The sequence below is a fragment of the Salmo salar genome, chromosome 07, assembly GCF_965601325.2.
Source record: "Salmo salar chromosome 07, fSalSal1, whole genome shotgun sequence".
Classification (NCBI taxonomy): Eukaryota; Metazoa; Chordata; class Actinopteri; order Salmoniformes; family Salmonidae; genus Salmo; species Salmo salar.
Genome location: NC_138297.1, coordinates 20,985,864 through 21,010,097, shown reverse-complemented (window position 1 = coordinate 21,010,097; position 24,234 = coordinate 20,985,864). Strand labels below are relative to the sequence as shown.

Below are 24,234 nucleotides of genomic sequence, written 5' to 3'. Positions count from 1 at the left end.
AGTGCTAAGAAGGGAGGGGAAAAGGTGAAGATATAGAACCAGGAAATGCAATAGAAAAAAAGTTGATTCAACCAGTTGACATGGAGAACTGCCCATCCTCTACTATGTTCATCTGTCAAGTCAGTCCAGATCAAATCCAAAGTGACCTATCGGTTAATCATGACGTCAATGTGGGTATTATCTGGATTATAAATACAAAATAAACACATGGAGTGACGCAGAATATTGAATACAAAATGTTGTCACATAATATGCATGTTTTGGTCAAACTCTCCAAAATAATATTGACATCTTAGTTGTGCATATACAAACCCACCCTGTCGAACCTTACGTAACAACAACATTGTCTGTCAGAGAGATTATTGTCTGTGCTTGCAATGTAAAGTCTGGATCAGAAAGGATGTTGTGTTGCGTAACAATTACAGCATTGATTTTCAGCATGTGAAACTTGGCTCTGGTATTAGTACAGCGAAGCAAAGATTACATGTACTGGATATGATATGTTGTGCAATGGGGCATGTATTGACATAAGCCTTGTGTACCCTCCACTCCACGGTAAGCCGTAGCAGACAGTTTTGGGACCAAAGTCGAAACGTTAATGGAATAGGTTTGCTTAATGCCCTCATTCGGCAAAAGTGAGACGCACAGTGAATAAGATGAACTAGTGTGGTAGCTAGGAAACCTGAAAAAAAGGTTTACAATTTAGAACTTTGCATTGATGGTTGTATTAGTAAGGCTATAATTGGGTGAACTCGCGTGCCTATGTCGGTTATTATGACATTCTATGATATTGTTATAAAGGTCTTATGACATAAGATCATTGCTCAGTAGTTGACCGGAGTAACCATGCAAAGAGAAAACAAAAAAGGATTAAAAACATTTCAAGGACATACCCATGCTCACATCAAGTGTCACAAACATTTAGAACACCTATCAAGAAAAGTATTCCCACTTTACCTCCATTCCAGTCAGATGAGATTGATCATCCACATCACCAATCCCCAACACTCGGCTCCAGTGAAGAGGTGTCAGCCATCTCAGCTGGTGTTTTTTCTTGGGATAATCGACTTGCCATCCCCACCACAATACCCCACTCCCCCAGTCTAATGAGCTGTAATTGCCCCTGCGTGGGCTTCTTTGGGACCCATAGTTATCTACGAAGAGTAAGAGGAAATATGCCAGGTTAACTAGGGCTAATGGGAATTTCTGATGTGCATTGTGAGGGGTGATTGTGTTGATAAATGTCTCATGTATCATGGCGTGTATCTGTATATGAGCTGCTGTACAGAATATACGGCATACAGTGTGAATGCTCAACACAGAGAATCCATGCAAACACATGGATTTAGTGACTGAGTGAGTGTGTGTGTGTGTGTAGTGTGACAGGAAGGCTTATGCCATTCAGGGCACATTTGCTGGTTGAGTGATTTGAATGTGTGCTCCTCCCTTGGAATGAGCTGAGTCTTAGGAAAGCCATGGCGGGTGTGGGGGGGGTGGGGGGGGGGGGGGGGGGGGGGGAGTGGGGGGTGTCTAGATGGGTTAACCCCCCAGTGTTATTTAGACAGTTATTATGATAAGCACCACACACACAAACACACACACACGCACGCCCGCGTGGGACGAACAAACACAATCACAGCAAACATTCATATGCATACACACACGCTCACACAAGCGCATAAACACACACACGCGCTCATATAGCATCCACACAGTCACATGAAGCACATGCACAAGGTGGGAATTGACAACCTATAAAACAAGTTTTAACACACTAAGTCCCAACTCATCCGGGATGGGAGCCATTTTCCTCTTTTAAAAGTCTCCACATTGAGTACCCAGATGAAAGTTGGATATGCACTGAATTAGCCAGTGAGAAAAACTCAATTTCCTTTGCGATTTTACGATCGTTTAATTGTGAAACAATTAAGATATTATAGGCGCCAGGGAGTACACTAAACCGAGAGGCAGCTGGGAGCAATCCCATAAACCCTTCGGCCCGTGAACGAGTCACCTTGCCTTTCTCTCTCTCGGCTCGCTCTCCTCCTTTGCACTCCTCCTCTCCCTCACCACTGGCTTCCCCTCGCCTTCCTCTTCTCTATCTCTAATTGCCTCCCCTCATGTTCCTCCTCTCTCTCTCCTGCTATGCCTCCCATCTCTCTCTCTCTCTCTCCTCTTGCCTCCCTTCCCATTCCTCCTCTGTCTCTACAGTATCTCTGCTTGCCTCCCCCTCCCGTTTTCTCCTCTCTCTCTCCTCTCTCTCTCCACCCGTTCCTCCTCTCTCTCTCTCCACCTGCCTCCCCTCGCGTTCCTCCTCTCTGAACTCCGCTTTCCTGAAGTGCCGCCTGACGTAGGTAGCATTCAGCCTCGCCAAACACAAATAAACTTACTTAGTCTCCCCTGAGCTTCTACAAGCTCTCCTACAGTACCTTCACCAACCAATCAAGTGCCTCTCAAAGGGATCCGTTGGCTGCCTATCCGAAGGCCTAATTGTGATCAAGATGGTGAAAGGAGGAAGCGAGGACATTTTCCATTACAACTTTGATGATGTCAGTGGATGAATAATTAGCATGTGTGTTATTTATTACAGTATGGAAGAGAAAGAGATGGAAAGTGAGGAGAGAGCAAAAAGGAAGATGTAAACTTTAGGGGGCAGCAAACAGTAAGAGGTTTATACATTATCATAGGCACAATGAATTAAATAATAATCATATATACATGGGACATATATAGCGCTTTACCATTTTTTTTATAGGGGTTGATGCATATTTTTGTTACAGGAAATTGGAACCTCTTTGCTATACTGAGTGTACAAAACACTAACAATACCCACTCTCTCCATGACAGACTGACCAGGTGAATCCAGGTGAAAACTATGATCCCTTATTGATGTCACTTGTTAAATTCACTTCAATCAGGTGTAGATGAATTGTAGGAGACAGGTTAAAGAAGGATTTTTAAGCCTGGGGGAGGGGGTGTTCTTAATGTTTTGTACACTCAGTGGTATACGGATGTAGGATCACAGATGTAGGATCTTAATTTGATCACTCTTTCGTTGCTGAGAGTTTTGCTGCACTTCAGGACGTACACACTTGTAGTGTATTTGAGGTTTAAAAAGGCTTCTAAAGTTAGTAATTTCCACTTTAAAATGTCAGACTTAAAAAATGTATCAACCTCTACTAAAAGTTTTCCATTATTATTATCTGAATTAATGTTTACATTTCCTGTTTTCCTGCTGTAGCAAACTGGCTCAAATTAAGATCCTACATCTGTACAAAGTTCAACTATATTCCTAGTTAGAAAACAACATTAATATTTGACTACACTTGTAGATAATTTTATAATCTCATCAAAATGAGAACACTGAATGACCATTAACTTTTCCTTACGTACCAATAGTAATATAAATCCATGTATGTATAGCATCGATGACCTTGCACTGTCCCCTTACTTCAATGGACACGACACCCTGTTTGTTTATGCAGAACTCACATCACTCCCCAAACATCAAACTTCATGTTTACTCTCTCAAACACTCTCCCATCAATCCTCCCTCAACCCCTCTCCCCCCACCCCCCCTCCATAGAGGGGCATCGGAGGTGTGAAATTGATAAAGGGGCGCTTGTGAAAATGTCATAGGGGAATTGGCCGGTAGGCTCTCCACTTTGTGCTGTTGGGTGCGGGCGGTGATGGATCGGGCCGGTCGAGAGCGCCTTTTCATGGACACTGAACTGTAAAATGGAGGACCGGGGCAGACACAATAGCCGTGATCAATCGGCCACGCCCGGAGAGTTCTGGTTAATGCCTGTTGCTTGCACGGTGAGAGGTGAGCCTGGCTATGTACACACAGAAAAGAGAGAGAGAGCATGGGAGGGTCATATCATGACAGAATCAGCTTTTGGAGAGGGGAGGGGAATGGGTAGAGAGAGAGTAGAGTGGATGATTTGTGAGGAAGAGAGGCAGAGAGAGAGTAGAGTGGAGGATAGGTGAGGAAGAGAGGCAGAGAGAGAGTAGAGGATAGGTGAGGAAGAGAGGCAGAGCGAGAGTAGAGGATAGGTGAGGAAGAGAGGCAGAGATAGAGTAGAGAGTGGAGGATAGGTGAGGAAGAGAGGCAGAGATAGAGTGGATGATAGGTGAGGGGAGAGAGGCAGAGATAGAGTGGAGGATAGGTGAGGGAGAGAGGCAGAGAGAGAGAGTAGAGTGAAGGATAGGTGAGGAAGAGAGGCAGAGATAGGGTAGAGTGGAGGATAGGTGAGGAAGAGAGGTAGAGATAGAGTGGATGATAGGTGAGGGATAGAGGCAGAGATAGAGTGGAGGATAGGTGAGGGAGAGAGGCAGAGAGAGAGAGTAGAGTGAAGCATAGGTGAGGAAAGAGAGGCAGAGATAGGGTAGAGTGGAGGATAGGTGAGGAAGAGAGGTAGAGATAGAGTGGATGATAGGTGAGGTGAGAGAGGCAGAGATAGAGTGGAGGATAGGTGAGGGAGAGAGGCAGAGAGAGAGAGTATAGTGAAGATAGGTGAGGAAGAGAGGCAGAGATAGAGAGTGGAGGATAGGTGAGGAAGAGAGGCAGAGAGAGAGAGTAGATGATATGTGAGGAAGAGAGGCAGAGAGAGTAGAGTGGAGGATAGGTGAGGAAGAGAGGCAGAGAGAGAGAGTAGAGTGGAAGATAGGTGAGGTAAGAGAGACAGAGAGAGGGGGAGAGAGAGAGTAGAGTGGAGGATAGGTGTGGGAAGAGAGGCAGAGAGAGAGAGTAGAGTGGAGGATAGGTGAGGAAGAGAGAGCAGAGAGAGAGAGTAGAGTGGAAGATAGGTGAGGAAGAGAGACAGAGAGAGGGGGAGAGAGAGAGTAGAGTGGAGGATAGGTGGGGAAGAGAGGCAGAGAGAGAGTAGGAGTGGAGGATAGGTGAGGAAGAGGCAGAAAGAGAGTGGAGGATAGGTGAGGAAGAGAGGCAGAGAGAGTAGAAGTGGAGGATAGGTGAGGAAGAGAGGCAGAGAGAGTAGAGTGGAGGATAGGTGAGGAAGAGAGGCAGAGAGAGTAGAGTGGAGGATAGGTGAGGAAGAGAGGCAGAGAGAGTAGAGTGGAGGACAGGTGAGGAAGAGGGGCAGAGAGAGTGGAAGATAGGTGAGGAAGAGAGGCAGAGAGAGAGAGAGTGGAAGATAGGTGAGGAAGAGAGGGCAGAGAGAGGGTAGAGTGGAGGACAAATCCTCACACACACACACATACACACACACACACACACACATCCATACCACCACATCAACCAATGCAGATCTGCACCGTATCCCCACTCCGCTGAATCCTTTCTTGGGACTTGGTTCTCTCTCTCTCTCCGTGGTCTCTCTCCCTCGGCTGTCAAAGAGAAGACAATATTCTTCAGCAGACAGGAACTGTCAGAAACACGCACACTGCACGGCCACTGCCACTGCACGGCACGCTTCCACGTTAACCCAATTCAGCTCTAATGGAATCTGATTGCCTTTCAAGCCCATCACAAGACATCCTGAATCCACGTTAAACCCGAACAGAGCTCGGAGCTCTTTCAGCGCCTGTCGCGATCGCGAAGTGTGATGGATCTTTTGTAATAAGGCATTGTCTAATAATGATGACTGTGCATACTTTACTGTAAGGAGCAGGTTACTGACTATGACCATACGCCTCGGGCAAAAATAGGTCACTACAAAAGCATTGCCGGTAGAAGATGAGTTGTTACTCACATGTCAAGGTAGAATGGGTTAGTAGAAGTGAACACAACCAAGTTCATATACAGTAGAACTATGGCAGCTGAAAAAAATATATAGCCTCTCTATCTGGTTCAAATTCAGTACAGTTTCATATCGTGTTACAGTACAGTTGGGGGCATAGCTATAAAAAGGCATTTTAAAGCAATATTACAGATTGTGTAAGATTTAACAATAGGGCTGCTTGGATTCAAGTCAGTATATCAACAATATATCAACAGCACTCAACCCAAATGAAACGTAATCATTGCAATCAATCTTTTTCAAGGTTCGAGGGCAAACTTAGCAACAGCTCCAAACAAAGTCTCATAGCCCTCTTCTTTGTCTTTTTTTGGATCATGAACTCAGCAACTATTAGGTGTTCCAAATCTCGACAAAACTGTTAATTGACCATTAAGTAAGACAATACGTTGCACCGTCCATCATTGCCAACGCGCTCGGAGACATTCTGAGAAGAGAGACATACTGGATTTCTTGGCTGAGATTCACTGGGGGGTTTGTTGGGTGTTTGGTGTACGTTGTCATGCCTTTGGGGTGTTGTCTGTAATACCACCTTGGTGGTTGGTTGTCACCTTCGGCATTTAGCCGAATTGTTGTGCTTGGCCAGTGGCCATTTACAAGTCAATTTCGTCTGTCGTCTCGACACGTCGGATTACATTTATCCGCTTAGGAGATCGTTAATCCAAAGAGTGAGAGAGGCAATAGCCTGATGGCAGGGAATTAATTTTACGATGACTGGTTTACTTGATTGGAAAAGGGGTGGGTTTTTAACGGCACATTGCGGTTTTTGGTGGGGATACAAGTTCTGTCGCTCTACCCCTGGGTTATAAATAGTGTTGTCCTGAGATGCACAAACAGAGAGTAATGACGTGACGTAGGAATCATCTATAAAGGCACAGCACCCTTTGCAAGGATACACACACCCTTGACCTGGCCTGTGCCTTAGGGTTCTGTATAAGGATGTATAAGGATTACATATTGGATATTCTTGCATGGTCTCGCTATATGACGTCTGTTACAACTCCCTGTGTAGCCCTAATGTGTACAGCTATTGATTTGCCCATAATACAGATGTTAGAAGATCATTTTATAATCCAGGGGTCAATCCATTTTAACTCAATCATTTCTTGTAATCAATTGGAAATTCTACTCATAAATTGGACCAAAAATACTCATTAAGAAATAATGGACAATTCATTCATACTGTACATCATTCATTGATCCAAAGTCTGATTAAAATGCTCAATCTTGATACAACTAAACACAGTATGTGCTGGTGGGCCTTTGTGGGAAATCCATGACTTTATCGCTCAGTAGCTCCTTTAACTCTCTATCTAACTTGTCTAACAAGGAAATCAATTTGGTATCCGACTTCTTTTTTTTCTTCTCCGGTGGACAATGTGAACTCACACAACAACAAGTTGGAGCTTTAAGAGGTGGTTTATATCCTTGCTGAGATAAACACTACCCCAGTATAGAAGTCTTGTCCAAGTCAATACATTGATTTGCGGCATAACAGCTGTCATATAGTCTGGCTCATGGCTCAGAGAGAGACCACTGTGGTAGGAGGCTGGTGCCCATGCAAGACCCAGATTGACTTGTAGTATTTGATAAAGTGGCTGTCATTCAGGACATTCTATCCCCACTGTCTCAAAGCTCATTATTTAGCAAAGCCCCAAAACGACAGTAACACCCTTTCAACCAATGAGTTTCAGCTGTTCATTCATGATAATTAACTGTCTATATATTACGTGTAAACAGTTGCAACCTCGTGAAAGGAAACCTTATTGTAAAAGCGTTGCCAATATAAATATCGTCATTTGGGTTGATAAAGTCAACAAAACTATAATATATTTGCTGTGTAAAAAAACAAACAAACATGGCTACCAGTTCAGATCAGCCTTATGTTCAGTATAATTGCAGGTAATCAAAGGCACCAATTTGCATTATGGGACTTGATGATGTATCCAATAAAGCATACCCACGGGACCGCCCATAAATGTGGAAATTCAAAAAGCTCGTCAGTGTTTTTGTGATTAGTCAAGGTCTCCAGAGATCTACTGAACCACGGTGAGGGTGAGAAAAGTTCGACACTGATCTCGTTGCTGTTGTTGCAATGTTTGTCTAGATAACCTGGTTCAAGCATTCATGACATTACCCTGAAGAAGGCACAGTGATGCCGAAACGTTGGTGTTCTACCCAATAAATTACTGGGAGTTCATGTATATAGAGTGTGCAGCTCTCTTTATTTATTTGTGTTGTTGTTGACATACAGCATGTGGTGGTGAACCCATAGTGGGTGAAGGGGTTTCCCACTTTATATACAGTAATGTAGGTACATGTTGATGAATCGTGTGGCTCAGTTGGTAGAGCACGGCACTAGCAATATCAGCATTGTGGGTTTGATTCCCACAGGGGACAAGTGCAAATATGCGACAGAAATGCCCATTCCTCCTGACAGAGCTGGTGTAACTATTTTGCCACAACTTTGGAAGTATGCTTGGCATCATTGACCTATTTGCGACCAAGCTTTAACTTCCTGACTGATGTCTTGAGATGTTGCTTCAATATATCCACATCATTTTCTTTCCTCATGATGCCATCTATTTTGGGAAGTGCACCAGTCCCTCCTGCAGCAAAGCACCCCCACAACATGATGCTGCCACCACCGTGCTTCACGGTTGGGATGGTGTTCTACGGCTTGCAAGCATTCCCCTTTTTCCTCCAAACATAACAATGCTCATTATGGCCAAACAGTTCTATTTTTGTTTCATTAGACCAGAGGACAAAAAGTACAATGTGCAGTTGCAAATCATAGTCTGGCTTTAATTATGGTGGTTTTGGAGCAGTGGCTTCTTCATTGTTGAGCGGCCTTTCAGGTTATGTCGATATAGGACTCGTTTTACTGTGGATATAGTAACGAGTGAAAAATAAAAATTATAGAAGATATCCTTTTGTTAAACTATCCTTTAGTGAAAGGAGAATGTCCACAAGTATTATGGCTGCTGTTCACAAGGTCTGCAAACCAAATTTTGTACCCGTTTCCTCCAGCATCTTCACAAGGTCCTTTGCTGTTGTACTGGGATTGATTTGCACTTCTTACTCCAAAGTATGTTCATCTCTAGGAGACAGAATGCGTCTCCTTCCTGAGCGCTATGATGGCTGCGTGGTTCCATGGTGTTTATACTTGCGTACTATTGTTTGTACAGATGAACGTGGTACCTTCAGGCGTTTGGAAATTGCTCCCAAGGGTGAACCAGACTTGTGGGGATCTACAATATTTTTTCTGAAGACTTGGCTGATTTCTTTTGATTTTCCCATGATGTCAAGCAAAGAGGCACTGAGTTTGAAGGTAGGCCTTCAAACACATTTACAGGTACACCTCCAATTGACTCAAATGATGTCAATTAGCCTATCAGAAGCTTCTAAAGCCATGACATCATTTTCTGGAATTTTCCAAGCTGTTTAAAGGCACAGTAAACTTCTGACCCACTGGAATTGTGATACAGTGAAATAATCTGTCTGTAAACAATTGTTAGAAAAATGACTTGTGTCATGCACAAAGTAAATGTCCTAACCGACTTGCCAAGACTATAGTTTGTTAACAAGAAATATGTGGAGTGATTGAAAAACTAGTTTTAATGACTCCAACCTAAGTGTATGTAAACTTCCGACTTCAACTGTATGTAGCGTCAGAATAATCCATATAGGCACACTATTGAGTTAAAGTCCTTTTAACATTGTTCAGCTTATGATATTCACCATCTGCTCCAGATGTGGTGTCACCCTAGGAACTTCAACGTTCACTACTTCACCGGACGTAATAGGGAACAAACTTGACTTCTCTCATTCAAAAGGAGAGAAATACTGTGTCACAGCCAAGCATCTGGATTGTCTTGGTTTCGAATCCATCTTATTGAAAGACAGTTGGTTTATGGACTCTCGCCGTCTAGTCCTACATGACAAAGTTCACCCATTATAGGTAATGAGTTATCTTGATAAATCCACCCTTGCCCTCATTTATCAACAATAGCCTGCCGTATTACACCCCTCGACTGTGCCAAGAGCAGAAAAAACACCAGGTGAGACCCAGAACGGGATTGTAAATCCACTAACTAGTCTCATCCAATTATATTCAAAGAGAGAAAGGGCTTGAAAACGGTAGCTGTAGACGTATTGCATCCGTATCTTGTACTGCTGTTATAGCTTGCATTGTACAGATGTAGGATCTTAATTTGAGACAGTTTGCTACAGCAGGAAATGAATCCTGTGGCAACAGGACATTTAAATTATTATGTGGATTATAATTCATGGACATTTTTCTGCATTGCAGGAAAGTTATACTGCAAAAGGGTGATCAAATGAAGATCCTACATCTGTAGTGCATCTGATAATGTCTACTTGAGTTAGTCTATAGGTTAGTCACTATAGAATGTTTAAACTAAAGTCATGCAGTGTTTGTAGTACATTGCAAGCAATGCCAACACATTTCTAATGTGCTGTGGTATCTCAAAGAATGCATACAATGTATACTGTACTCTGTAGTAACTCGCGACTGTTCTAATAGCCTACAACTGGAGAGACCGAGTTCAAAGACTACATGCAAATATGATGTTAAGGTAAGCTTCTATGGAAATGACCATTCAAATTGGTGAATTTGTGGATGTTTGACTTTTTCACCCACAGTGTGGCACGCTTGAAGTCGTCTCCAAAAGCCTTTAAAATAGTGCGTGTTGAGATGTGATTGATTTGTTGTATTTGTTTATTGTCAAATATAATGGAGCACCAAACTCTGTCTGTGCTTAGGCTACAGTGCATTTTTTGAGTTGTATTTATGGACTCGTTTATGTTGTTTTTGTTTTGTATAGAGAATAAAATAATACTGTAGTTTATTTAGATTGAATTGACTCTGAATATACCTGCCTATTTTGTGAGGGACGCACGAATCTCATTTAATTAAATTTAGCATACGTGCACATTTACAACAGGGATACAAGTAGTTATTTGAATTATGTTTATGACTATTGTAGTATACTAGGCGATTTGGGGGATCTGGGTATTCGTTTACTGTTTACTGTATTTACTGCTGTAAATTCTACACCAGTAGGCTGCGGCCTATGATAGGCTACCAGAATGAAATAAATATAGTACATTAATACCCTTTATCGATAGATGATTGCGTTCATAAAACATTCATAGTCATTGTATTTGCTCCTCAGAAGAAATAACATCGTTGTAATGATGACGGTGCTGTTTTAGTAGGCATACTAGTAGGTTTCGATAGTGATATTACAGTTTAATTGGAAAACGACGTTTTTCGATTTAAAGCCGCATTCCTCGCGTTCGCACAGGAGACGCGGGCCATATCTATGTTGTTGCCTATTTTTGGAACACATTTTTGTTTCCCCGAGGTCCTAACTGAATAGTCGGCAGGGCGAACTATATCCCTTGGTTTTACAGGCATTCAAAAGGGCACACAAATAAATGCAAAAACGCTTGTCACAAAATCAGGTGAAAGTGATCCTTTTTTCCGTTACAGTTTTTCCAGTACAATTGCGCACAACACCTGTGCTCACTGAGTGAGTTTAGCCACTAGGGGCCTCCTAGCCTACTCTACAACTCTACAGTGAGGGAGGGAGGGGAAGGGAGGGCAGGGGGGATGTCAGGAGACCAGTGATGCCACAAAAAGACAGGCTATTCTCTCCCCTTTGCCTCATAGTGTGGAAGAATACATAAAACACAGAACAATTTACATTTTTGACTCCACTGGGCCTTTAACAGCATAAAAGGTTACCACAGAAACATTAGATAATGATAAGGTTAAAATGCTGTGTGCTGGCCTGCTGCTTATTTGATAAAATGTAGGCCTATTTTTATATGTGAAAGATATCACATTTTGGGTTAATTGCTTGTTTTATATGCCTTATATAATTGTATTCTATTTTCTTGGTTTGAGAATTTTCTAGGACAGATTGATGTGTGCATGCACGAAACACAGTACATATGCATGGCTTGGCGTTTGGTTATCCTACAGTACATTCAGTTGCCTTATAGCTCACTATGGGGTTGTATTGCGTTTGTAGCTTTGGGTGAAATGAAAAGTCAATAAGAGAGGTTGGAGTAGTGAGGTGTTGAAAATTGATTTTAAGTGCTCTGTAATTGTGTGTGTGTGTGTCTGTGGTTGAGCAGTCTTTATCAGTTTGTAGGCAGTAAGCACTCTGAGAGCTCACCTGTCTTCTATGTTTTACAGTTTCTAGCTCCAACAATTAGCACTCGCCCAATTTTGACACAACGCTATTAGCGCCTGTCGCAACTCGATCGATTTCCAATTTCGCTGTTACGACAGCTGCCTTCAAAAGAGGAGACGAAATGAATATGCGTTAACGTGGAAGAGCCTAGTCGATTTAAGTGGTTCAACCCAAAGAGAGCTGACGTGAGAGATGAGTTACGTTGTTTTGAAAGCAGTGTTGAAGCGGCCATCTTTTCTGAACCTGTCCTTGGCTGCGTGTCCCTGTGAAATCCTTTGAAACAATTCATGGTGTTGTCTGAAGAGCCTTTTCATCATAACTCTCAGAAACCAAGTTTCTATGACTGAGTGCGGCAGGGAAAGAGTGTATTGTGCATCGATGAGAGCCAGGCAGTTGCTCGTTAATTTGCAGTGTAGTTCATGCTGGGACTGAACATTATGATACAGGACACAAGAAGAGCCAAAGGATTAATAGATTCCCTTGCAGGTGAACCAAGCAGAGTGATTTAGCTAAAAAAATCAGCATCTAGTCTCTCAGCCAGACTGAACCAAGTACCCTCTTAAAGAAGTGGTCTCTCAATGTACAATGCTATTGTTCCACCACACCATTCTATTGCAGAAGGGGAAGCAAAAAGAAAAGTATGTTTGCAAAGTGTTTTGTGTGTGTGTTTGTTTGTGTGTGCGTGTGCGCCTGTGTTGCCTGTGACCACTGCTTGTGGAGTGTTAAACCAAAGCTGAGGCCTTCCATTCCGAGCTGTGGAATGAAAAATCAACACTTACATAATGTAAACGGATACCTAAACGCAGGGCTGCAATTATGGGGCGCCAACCTGGTTGGAGAGAGAAGGCCACAGAGTGCCAATAGGTCTGCTAACAATCACCACCTCGGTTTGCATTGCCCTGTAATCGACTGGTGTAATCTAATTTATTTGTGCCAGCAGGCCTAAACTCCCCCCCCCCCGGCTGGCGCGAGATGAGTTTTGACTGCAGCGGTCTTGGTGAAAAACATGGCGGGGCTGCTGCTGTGAGGATGTGTGTGTGCATGCAAGTGTGTGTATTTAATAGCGTGCCTATGTATGTGCGTGTGCGCCTTCATGCGCGACAGTGTGTGTCAGGGGGACCTATTCTATGAACCCAGTTTACCAAGGAGCACCTGATGCAATGTGACAATGAGAAATTAGTTTGATTCAGCAGGACACTGATCAATCCCACAGCATAATAAAGTAATCATGCCTTCCTCCACCCCTCCTTCCTGGTTCACTTGGCTGCAGCCCGCGCCGTATGTTTCATTCAGCCATCTACTGATTTACCCATGTTTACATTCCCTTGCCTAACCCCCTTTCTACCCAACTACTGTTCAAGGGTGGTTGCGTGATTTAAAACAAGTTGCATCCCTAATGGCGCCCCATTCCCTATGTAGTGCACTACTTTCGCCAGGGCCCATAGGGTACCCATAGGCCTCTGGTCAAAAGTAGTGCACCACATAGGGTATAGGGTGCCATTAGGAAAGCATTCAAAGAAGTCTGCCACGGGGCATTGGCTTTACACAGAGGGAAACACTAGCACGGTATTGATATTCAGCTTATACCGCTGGGGTCAGAGTAATAAGAAGCCTATTTTCACGCCCCGCCGGCATCACCTCTGCTGTCCATCACCCTGTCAAGACGGAGAACGATCCATAAATATTGTCTGGCGAGGAGTCTTTGCTTAGCACTAACACCAAACACATACACAGCGCACACACTCACGCCGGTGCAAGAGTGCACACTCACACACAGACATGCGCGCACACACACACATTTTCTCTCTCTCTCTCTCTCTCTCTCTCTCTCTCTCTCTCTCTCTCTCTCTCTCTCTCTCTCTCTCTCTCTCTCTCTCTCTCTCTCTCTCTCTCTCTCACCAATACACGTCTTTACACCTTTGAGTAGTATTATCCTCTCCTCTGTCTCTCCCTCTGGTTTCATGGTGGAGAATGCAGTCTTAAGGCTATAGGGGCAATCAGCCCATCACCTACGTATTACAAATGGGAGGGGATGCCACGACTGCCTGTCTCTGTATCTGTTTTTCACTGGTGGATTGTGTTTCAAAAGATACGATGCCACATGTCAGTTGTCAGGAGATAGGCAGGCGGCTGCTGATATAGATTTGCATTGGGGTCAGTAAGGATGGGATTCTGCCCTTGACCTCCATTTTGGCTCGACAGAATGCCAGTCGTTACCAATCGTTAGCAGTTAGCATGAACCAACTGGAAACCAATGGAAATAAATGGAAAGGAACCACCTCAAACAGTTTAGCTGTTCTGGATGCTAATGTGATCATTACCTTCGACACTTGGCTAAGTAGCTGGGTAGACTTAGGCTTAATATAACAAGATTTAAATTTTGACCCAAAATGGCTGTATTTTTGCCCTTGCTATCGTCTCCTTTTCCCTTATCTGTAATTTTGGGACAGAACAGAATCTGCAAAGGGGTTCATTTAAATAACGGACTGAACGAGGGAAATAAAAGGCAGGAGAAATGGAAGTCACGCCGCCCGCTCTGCGCATTCACGTCACAGTGCTTTATCAAATTATTCCACAATAGCAGCCACACAAGTGATGGAATTTCAATTAAAGTATGACAGTTTTAAAATGTGTTTCTCGCGCGTTAGGGGGAAAAAAAGGGATTTGGCACAGAAGTCTATATTCCCTGTTGGTTTCTCTCTTTCGCTCACTTTTTTGCTTTCTTCCTCTCTCTCTCTGTCTATTTCTGTCTCTCTCGCTCTCTCTCTCTATCTCTCTCGCTCTCTCACTTTCTTGCTTTCTTCCTCCCTCTCTCTCTCTGTCTCTCTGTATCTCTCTCTCTGTCTCTCTCTCTGTTTGTCTGTTTATCTTTCTCTCTCTCTTTTTCTCTCTCTTTCTCCCTCGACCCTCACTCCCTTCCCCTCTCTATCTTTCTCAGAAGGGAACGACTAGGGTTTCAGCCCACAGAAGTCTATATTCTCTGTTGGTTTCTCTCTCTCACTTTCTCTCTCTTTCTCACTTTCTTCCTCTCTCTCTCGCTCTCTTTCCATCTCTCGCTCTCTTTCTCTCTCTCGCTCTCTCTCTCTAGCTTTCTCTCTAGCTTTCTCTCTCTCTCTATTTCTCAATTTATTCCTCTCTCTCTGTCTCTCTCTGTCTCTCTCTGTCTCTCTCTCTGTCTCTCTCTCTGTCTCTCTCTCTGTCTCACTCTCTCTCCCTCTCTCTCTCTCTCTGTCTCTCTCTGTCTCTGTTTCTCTCTCGCTCTGTCTCCCTCTCTCTCTGTCTCTGTGTCTCTGTCTCTGTCTCTCTCTCGCTCTGTCTCTCTCTCTCTCGCTCTGTCTCCCTCTTTCTCTCTCTGTCTCTCTCTGTTTCCCTCTGTCTCTCTCTGTTTCTCACTGTGTCTCACTGTCTCTCTCTCCATTTCTCACTTTATTCCTCTCTCTCTGTCTCTCTCGCTTTCTCTTTCTATCTCTGTATCTGTCTCTCTCTCTCTGTCTCTGTCTCTCTCTGTCTCTCTCTCTCGCTCTCTCTCGCTCTCTCTCCCTCTCTCTCTCTGTCTCTCTCTGTCTCTCTCTGTCTCTCTCTCTCTCTGTCTCTGTCTCTTTCTGTCTCTCTCTGTGTCTCTGTCTCTCTCTCTCTCCATTTCTCACTTTATTCCTCTCTCTCTGTCTCTCTCGCTTTCTCTTTCTATCTCTGTATCTGTCTTTCTCTCTATCTGTCTCTCTGTCTCTCTCTCTCTGTCTCTCTCTCTCTCTCTCTCTATTTCTCACTTTATTCCTCTCGCTGTCTCTGTCTCTTTCTATTGCTGTCTCTCTCTTTGTCTCTCTGTTTGTCTCTCTCTCTGTCTCGCTGTCTCTCTCTCTCTCTCTCTTCTAGCTATCTCTCTCTCCCTCTACCCTCTCTCCCTTCCCCACTCTATCTCTCACAGAAGGGAATGACTAGGTTGAAACACTTTAGTTCTGAGGCACTCTACTGTAGTTATAATGATAAAGGGGGCTTTGGGAGAACGTTCAAGATGGAGTATCTTGGTTGATAGGCTTTTTCCAAGCACAATTACACTACCTGCTGTGAGAGATGGTGGGGTGGCAACAGATAAGTGCTAGGGACAGAGACTTGGCTCAGAGTAACCAAGTCTGACTAGTGGCTAGCTCATAAACTGGGGAAGTTCAACCTGTATTTGACCCTCAGGGTCAAATATACAGTCTGGAAAGGGATCGTTATGCACTCGTTAACACATACACATAGGCATGGCACCACACACACACACACACACCCACCCACTAAAATCCTGTAGAGAGGTACATAACAGATGATCATGGACAACAGTGGAGGACGTTTTGTCAGAAGGGAGATGGCTTCTCTTTAGATCTCGTTTTTCTCTGCTGAGGCAGTCAACTCTTTGATATTCTTCCACCTTTTAGCCCACAGATGGTTCGGCCATTTCTTACATCAGATCAAGAATCAAATGAGGTCCCTTCTGTGTTTCGGCTTTGTGTGTGAAACAAACAACAACAAAAACAAAGCATATTTTGCATTGGAAGCAGAGATGAAGAAAAATTATGGTTTAGCCTAGCTCTTCCATTTGTTTCATTAGGAAACTGTCTACAGGGGGTACAGTTCTATTAGGAAACTGTCTACAGGAGGTCAAGTTCTCTTAGGAAACTGTCTACAGGAGGTCAAGTTCTATTAGGAAACTGTCTACAGGAGGTCAAGTTCTCTTAGGAAACTGTCTACAGGAGGTCAAGTTCTATTAGGAAACTGTCTACAGGAGGTCAAGTTCTCTTAGGAAACTGTCTACAGGAGGTCAAGTTCTCTTAGGAAACTGTCTACAGGAGGTAAAGTTTTATTAGGAAACTGTTCTACAGGAGGTCAAGTTTTATTAGGAAACTGTTCTACAGGAGGTAAAGTTCTATTAGGAAACTGTCTACAGGAGGTCAAGTTCTCTTAGGAAACTGTCTACAGGAGGTCAAGTTCTCTTAGGAAACTGTCTACAGGAGGTCAAGTTCTCTTAGGAAACTGTTCTACAGTTGGTCAAGTTCTATTAGGAAACTGTTCTACAGGGGGTAAAGTTTTATTAGGAAATGTTCTACAGGAGGTGAAGTTCTATTAGGAAACTGTCTACAGGAGGTCAAGTTCTCTTAGGAAACTGTCTACAGGAGGTCAAGTTCTCTTAGGAAATGTTCTACAGTTGGTCAAGTTCTATTAGGAAACTGTCTACAGGGGGTAAAGTTTTATTAGGAAACTGTCTACAGGAGGTAAAGTTTTATTAGGAAATGTTCTACAGGAGGTAAAGTTCTATTAGGAAACTGTCTACAGGAGGTAAAGTTCTATTAGGAAACTGTCTACAGGAGGTAAAGTTCTATTAGGAAACTGTCTACAGGAGGTAAAGTTCTATTAGGAAACTGTCTACAGGAGGTAAAGTTCTATTAGGAAACTGTCTACAGGAGGTAAAGTTCTATTAGGAAATGTTCTACAGGTGGTAAAGTTCTATTAGAAAGTGCACTGACTGAGGCCAAAAGGAATTTCACAACTGAGGAATGCATTTAACAGTGATGGATGTTCATAATTTTAAAATGTTCCCAGATTTTCCCTGCAATACATGAAGCTACAAATATTCTAATCTTGGTATCTTGAGGTATCACATTGGTATGTTAGCTATTCTAAAAATCCAAAGATCAAAGCTGATGTGTCGTGTGTACTGTTCACACTGCCTCTCTCTCTCTCTTTCTCTCTCTTTCCACATAGACCCACACCATCACACACATTCTATATAGAAAATATGCATAAAAGGAAGCAAAAAAAGGAAAAACAGCTGGCAAGGGGCTTACATGGCTTAACAGCAAACATGACATGTCAGGGCCCTCGCATGGCTATACGCTAGCTCTCACGTCTTTATTATGATTCCCTTTTTATAGTTTGGTAGGGCTTCGGGAAACTCAATTCCCCTCACTTTGGAGGTCATGAGTCGCAGTTGGAATTATGTTATTGCGGCCCTCCCTCTCTCTATCCCTCTCTCTATCCCTCTCTCTATTCTCAATTATAGCAGAGCCCCTTTGAAGAAGCCAGGCGGAACTAAAATGACTTTTTATGTCCGGCGTAATGACCGCCATTTGGAAGGGGAGAAAGAGAGAGAGAGAGAGAGAGAGAGAGAGAGCGATAGAGATAGACAGAGAGAGAAAGAATGCTGCAGGGAGTGAAAATGGCTCCGGTCACTCTGCCGTTGATTTCACCAGACAGACATAACCCTTAAAGCTTGTCCTTCCTCCTCCTCCATCTTCCTTTCTCCCTCCATCACCCTCTCTCTCTTTCTGTGCGGCAGGCCCTGATACAGACCAGTGCATCAAGGCTCCTCTCCCCTCTGTAGTTCACTATTCATTTAGACCAAAGGAAGCTTAGCAGCTTTAATGCGGATTACGAGATGAATTGTGCCAGGAGACACGCAGTATATTCTCTTTAGGGGGAGGGATGATGTGTGTATGGGGGGCTGCTGCCACAGGCCACGGTGTGTTTGTGTCATCACCTGGCCAAGCAGCTGGCTCTCTTTTACAGTTCAGCTCTAATGAGCCTTGACAGTTTGGAGGCTGGAGTAATGGCGTTTTTTGCTGTGTCATTATTAATCTATTATTTATATAGATTGGAGTTTTTTGGGAGAATTTCATCCCCGAAGTATGGCAAAGGAATTTGTCCTGTGGGAAAACGAAATTGTACTCTGCTCTCGAATGAATAAAAATAGATTTTATATTGAGATACACGATTATGACAGCTATACCGTCTCTTTTTCATTTCTGGCTTGTGTTTGTATTTGGCGAACGCGCCGGTTCTTTCATATGTGGTAGACCTCTCCGGTTTGTCATGTTGACGCGTTTGGATGACGCAAATGTTTCTGACTCCATTCTCAGCATGAGTCACCTTCCCTATTCTTTTTTGTCTTCTTTCGCCTGGTGATATTTTTGGCATCCGATTCATGATGACAGGTGAAGGCTGTGTTTGTATCTTCAAAGTGAGCCTGGTGCTAGCAGACGCTACATACGTGGCCTTTTCATGTATATTTTAAGAAGTATTTCAAAGGGGTTTCGCTTGTTGCATCACGCAGGGCGAGACGTTAACGTACTAGAGACAAGGCCTTGTTTATATTTAGTCGGCTCGAAAAAATACGGCTTGGATGACCCGCCGGCATATTTATAGGGTGGTTGTCTGTAAATGTGTCCAACATTGGAGGCCATACTTGTCCATTAAGGTGGTTTTTAAAGCCCATACATTATTTGACTATACCTACATATTTGTTCACATATATCATTTCTATATTTGACAAAAATATGTAGTGGTGTAGCTGCCATTAAGGTTACAATGTAGCAATAACAGCAAACTAGGTTTCACCCTGTAAGCCTAGCTGGATATTAACTAAGTTTGGATGAGAGGATAGAAAGGAAATTAAATACCTCATAAGAAGATATAGATAGATATATGGGCAAGTTTAGCCGCAGGCACGTGATAGGTCAGGTTACTGTTCAAAGTATTTCAGACTGGGACAAATTAAGCTGTCACAAATAGAGACAGAAACGATATACATACCCTTCCGATGAGGTCATGATATTATTTACTACCCGGAGTATTATTGGACGGGGATGATAATCTAGCCACATTATGATAATGCACATCATTTGGCTCCAACGGTAACATTTGATGTCAGCAACGACCAGATGCTCTGATGTTCGGTAGCAGTAGATTTTTGTCCCCTGACGGAAATAAAGTCATCAAGCTGATGACTCATCAGATTTCTGCCATTCTGAAGGGAAACACAAGGTACACATCACTGAGCATGCACAACGGTGGTCTTGTCGCTATGCAAAGGATTGGGCTACCTCTATAGTGAAAGACACACCATTGATTTAAGGACTGTCAGCTCTCCTTGAACTGACTAACTCAGTAGTTGTAGGTTAATGTGCGGTTCAAGGTCACACATACCAGGAATGCAACTCAATGCTGACTACGCAATCCTCTACCTGCCTCGGCCTAGTAGATGCATGTGTGGATCAACCCTGCAGCCTAAAGGACCATTCCAAGGAGGATTAAACTGCATAGTAACTGGACATTGCTTGGGCATAACTGTTGGAATGTGCATATGTGACATACAGGTAACTGCTAAAATAAAGGAAACCTCAACATAAAGTGTCTTAATAGGGCCGTTGGGCCACCATGAGCAGCTAGAACAGCTCCAATGCGCCTTGGCATGGATTATACGAGTGTCTGAAACTTTATTGGAGGGATGCAACACCATTCTTCCATGAGAAATTCCATCACTTGGTGTTTTGTTGATGGTGTTGGAAAACGCTGTGTCAGGTCTTGTTCCAGAATCTCCAATAAGTGTTCAATTGGGTTGAGATCTGGTGCACACACACACACACACACACACACACACACACACACACACACACACACACACACACACACACACACACACAATTTAAACACCTTATGCTCTTTTGAGAGCTGAGATCTCTTCTAGCCATGGTAGCCAAAATAATGACCCTACGCATGATGGGATATTAATTGATTAATTAACTCAGGAAACACACCTGTGTGAAAGCACCTGCTTTTCAATATACAATATCCCTCAATTACTCAAGTGTTTCTTTTATTTTGGCAGTTACCTGTAGTTATTCCAACATGTGAAAATGATTAACACTGAATTATTCATTTAAAGATGCATTATGCAGAAATCGATCCAACATTTCCTGATGGCTAAAACAAGCAGTCAATATAATATATTGTCCTTAACCAAAAATATTGTATATTCAGCTGTTTGAAGCTGATGTACCAAATCCAAAAGGAAAACATGCAAAAACAAAACTTCAGAATGGGAGCATTGAAATATGTAACGATGTGTGCTGAGAGTCAGGAAGCAAGTATTTTAATAAATAAACGCAACATAAAACAAAACTAGAAACACGAACAATGCACAGACATGAAACAGAAACAATAACGACTGGGGAAGAAACCAAAGGGAGTGACATAAAGGGCAGGTAATCAAGGAGGTGATGGAGTCCAGGTGAGTGTCATTATGCGGGTAACGCTGGTGACAGGCGCCCTAACGAGCAGCCTGGTGACCTAGAGGCCGGAGAGGGAACACACGTGACAATACCCCCTCCCCGGCTCGTTCGGCTCCAGCCACAGGACGCCAACCACAGGGACAATCCCGGCGAGCCGGAGAGGACCGGTCGCCTCCGCCGAGGCGCAGAAACCTGATGAGCCAGCTGAGACCTCCCTGGTTGCCTCAGTTGAGGCACGGGAACCTGTTCACCCAGCTTAGGCATGAGACACTATCGAACCCGCTGAGGGCTCCCAGGTATCTCCGGCTCCGACATCCGGACCCGACATCACCCCCAACACAAAAACTAAAAAAAACACTCCCTGATGCTTCCCTTTGTTGAGTCGTCATTCTGTAACGATGTGTGCTGAGAGATGGGAAGCAAGTTCAGAGGTGGAACGACCCCCAGATGTGTGTGTTCAGCGTGAAGGATTGGTGTCGCAAGGATGAATACAGTAATCAAGTGCTGATTCCACAGGACCGCAGGTGATGAAAATTGGGATTTAATGCACCTCTAGGCTCAAGGGAGGAAGTGTTTGTGTTTAAGAGAGAGACTTTATCCTCCTCGTCCGACAGAATGAAGTGCTCTTGTCAATCCAGTCCAAAGAGAGAAATTGAGGGATGGAAAGGGAAATAGAGGGATGGAAAGAGAGTGTTGAAGACAGGGCCTAACACACCTCCACACTCCCTGATAGACAGTTAGACATGTCAGAGGGAAAGAGTTAGTAAAAAAGTCAAACTCAAACCATTGAAATACAGCAGTTAAATAGAGATGGACAGGTAGATGCCACAGAGTAAATGAGAAAGGAAAGAACCAGAAAAAATAGACATCCATTTCGACAGAGAAAGAGAGCGAGAGGAAGTGAGTGGGAAGAGAAGAAGAGGGACATTATCAATCTTGCGGAGAAGAATGAGGACAAGGATGACAGAAAAAGAATAAGTGAGGGAGCGAGAAAGAGAGATCTAGAGTCTAATCAATGAAAAGGAATTAAAGTCTTTGAAAAACAAACTTTTATCCACTCTGTAAGTATGAATGAAGTGCCTCACTTGCCAAAACCAGGCTGACTCTCAACTTGTGAAATGGCTGACTTTATGTCATTTTCTGTGTCAATGTGAAGTTAGATTACTACCCTCAGGTTTGTTGGATTAAAAAATATGTTTGAACTATTTCCCAAATAAACCAACATGAGGGTAAAATGGTTGGCACTTCTGATTTATCGTAGCTGGCTGTTGCTCTCTCTTCCGAAAATCGCTTTTTAATATTCCAAATCGATTTCCCTCCTCTCCACAGTTGGTTGTGTATCAGAAAGAAACCAGGAAGAGAAAGAAAGGAGCATGTGGTGATGGGAGTGTCCGCTTTCGTATCACTGGCTTATTCTGTCACACTTCATGGAAAGGTTCATTTCAGTAGTCATGAAAACATGACAACAATACAATCCTGTCTTCCACCCGGGTCCCTCCGTTCCCCCCCATCCGCCCCTTTGCTGTTTTGGAAATGTTCCCAACTGTCCATTGTGATAAACTCAACAGAGAGCTGTGAAGGAGGATGCCCTGTGCTAGTGGTTAAAGCATTGTTGTCTGCCGCTCTGCTAGTCTGCATAACATTGAGAATAATTCACTGTTGTTCTTTTTCGACTATTGTTTCCAATTGTAGCAGTCACCACCACTCCAAAATACCCAGAAGGGCTAGACGGCTGACCAAACACATGCCAGAAAACTTTGTCACTCTGCCTTCCACTGACTAGGCGTACTGTACCTAAATATAAATCTCACCAATAATGTACTGTATGTATTTCCTGTTCATGTCTTGTTATTCTCCATTGTGCTCAAGAAACCTTTGGGCAAACGAAAGGCCATAGTTTTCTTTCACGACAAGTCAGTGAACAGAAATGTGCAAGTTTGTTGAATAGAACATTACAGAGGCATTGGAAACTGTGACCATTCTCATTCCTCTCAACAGGCTTGGGGTTCTGTCATCATGGGCTCTTACCACTCAATCCCTCGCTTCCTTCCCTCTCTCCCTCCCTCTCTTGCCACTCCTTCCCACCCCCTCTCGCCCCTCCTTTCTCTCCCTCTCTCGCCCCATCCTTTCGTCTCTCCCCCTCTCTCCCCTTCCCCCCATTCCATCTCTCCCCCTCCTTCCCTCCCTCTCTCGCCCCCCCTTCCCTCCCGCTCTCCCCATCTTTCCCCCCTCTCTCTCGCCCCTCCTTTCCTCCCTCTCTCGCCCCTCCTTTCCTCCCTCTCTCCCCCCTCCTTTCCCTCCCTTCCCTTCCCCTCCTCTCCCCCTCCTTCCCCCTCCTTTCCTTCCCTCTCTCCCCCCTCATTCCCTCCCTCTCTCCCCCTCCTTTCCCTCCCTCTCTCCCTCCTCCTTCCCTTCCTCTCTCCCCCCTCATTCCCTCCCTCTTTCCCCCTTCCTTTCCCTCTCTCTCTCGCCCCATCCTTTCCCTCCCTCTCTTGCCCCATCCTTTCCTCTCTCCCCCTCTGACCCTCCTTCCCTCTTTCTCCCTCCTTCCCCTCTCCTCTTCCCCTCCTTACCTCTCTCCCCCTCCCTCCTTCCATCTCTCCACCTCCTTACCACTCTCCCCCTCCCTCCTTACCGCTCTCCTCCCCTCTCCTCCTTCCCTCTTGTTGTTTGTATCTGCCATCTGCTATGGCTGCACGACTCCACTGCCTCTGTCATCAGTGGCACCAGTACCCACTCACTATACTCCCCCACTTCTGAGATAGATCCCTGTCCGGTTCGTCTCAATACTTCTTGCCTTTAATTGTGTCTCTCTGCCTGTCCCAGCGGACTTCATTACCCAAGCATCTTTAGGATTCTCACTCTAGTTTGCCTTTTGAGCATGTTGGAGGCGTTTGCAGCTTATTTCTTGTCTCGGCAGTAGACAGAATTGAAAGTCTTGGATGTCTCTGTGAGATAGAGACCAGGACATTCCCAGGATTTAAAGGCTATGTTTATCATGGTGGCTTGCCAACCAAATGGAGGAAAGGTCAAACTGGTCTGTAGCACCGATTTTTTTAAACGTAATGGATTCAGTGTAACTTTATTACCCTTAAAGGCTCAGACACACCAATAGCGTTTGCTGGCGTGAGTGTACTTAGCACCTCTGAACAGAGCGCCGGCAGTAATTTGCGAACTGAGTGCGCACCGATTTTACATGTA

General features: G+C 44.0%; 1 protein-coding gene across 30 annotated transcripts in view; it reads left to right on the top strand.

Annotated features, from left to right (window-relative positions):
- LOC106608606 (receptor-type tyrosine-protein phosphatase delta) overlaps positions 1–24,234 on the top strand; it is a 643,701-nt gene that overhangs the window by 385,082 nt on the left and 234,385 nt on the right. Inside the window, exon 1 of one of the 30 annotated variants that reach the window (XM_082977424.1) lies at positions 10,283–10,357. The exons of the other annotated variants lie outside the window; for them this stretch is intronic. The gene's annotated coding sequence lies outside the window, so the exon portion shown is untranslated. Of the gene's footprint in view, positions 1–10,282; positions 10,358–24,234 lie in introns of those variants that run through there. 30 annotated transcript variants of the gene reach the window in all.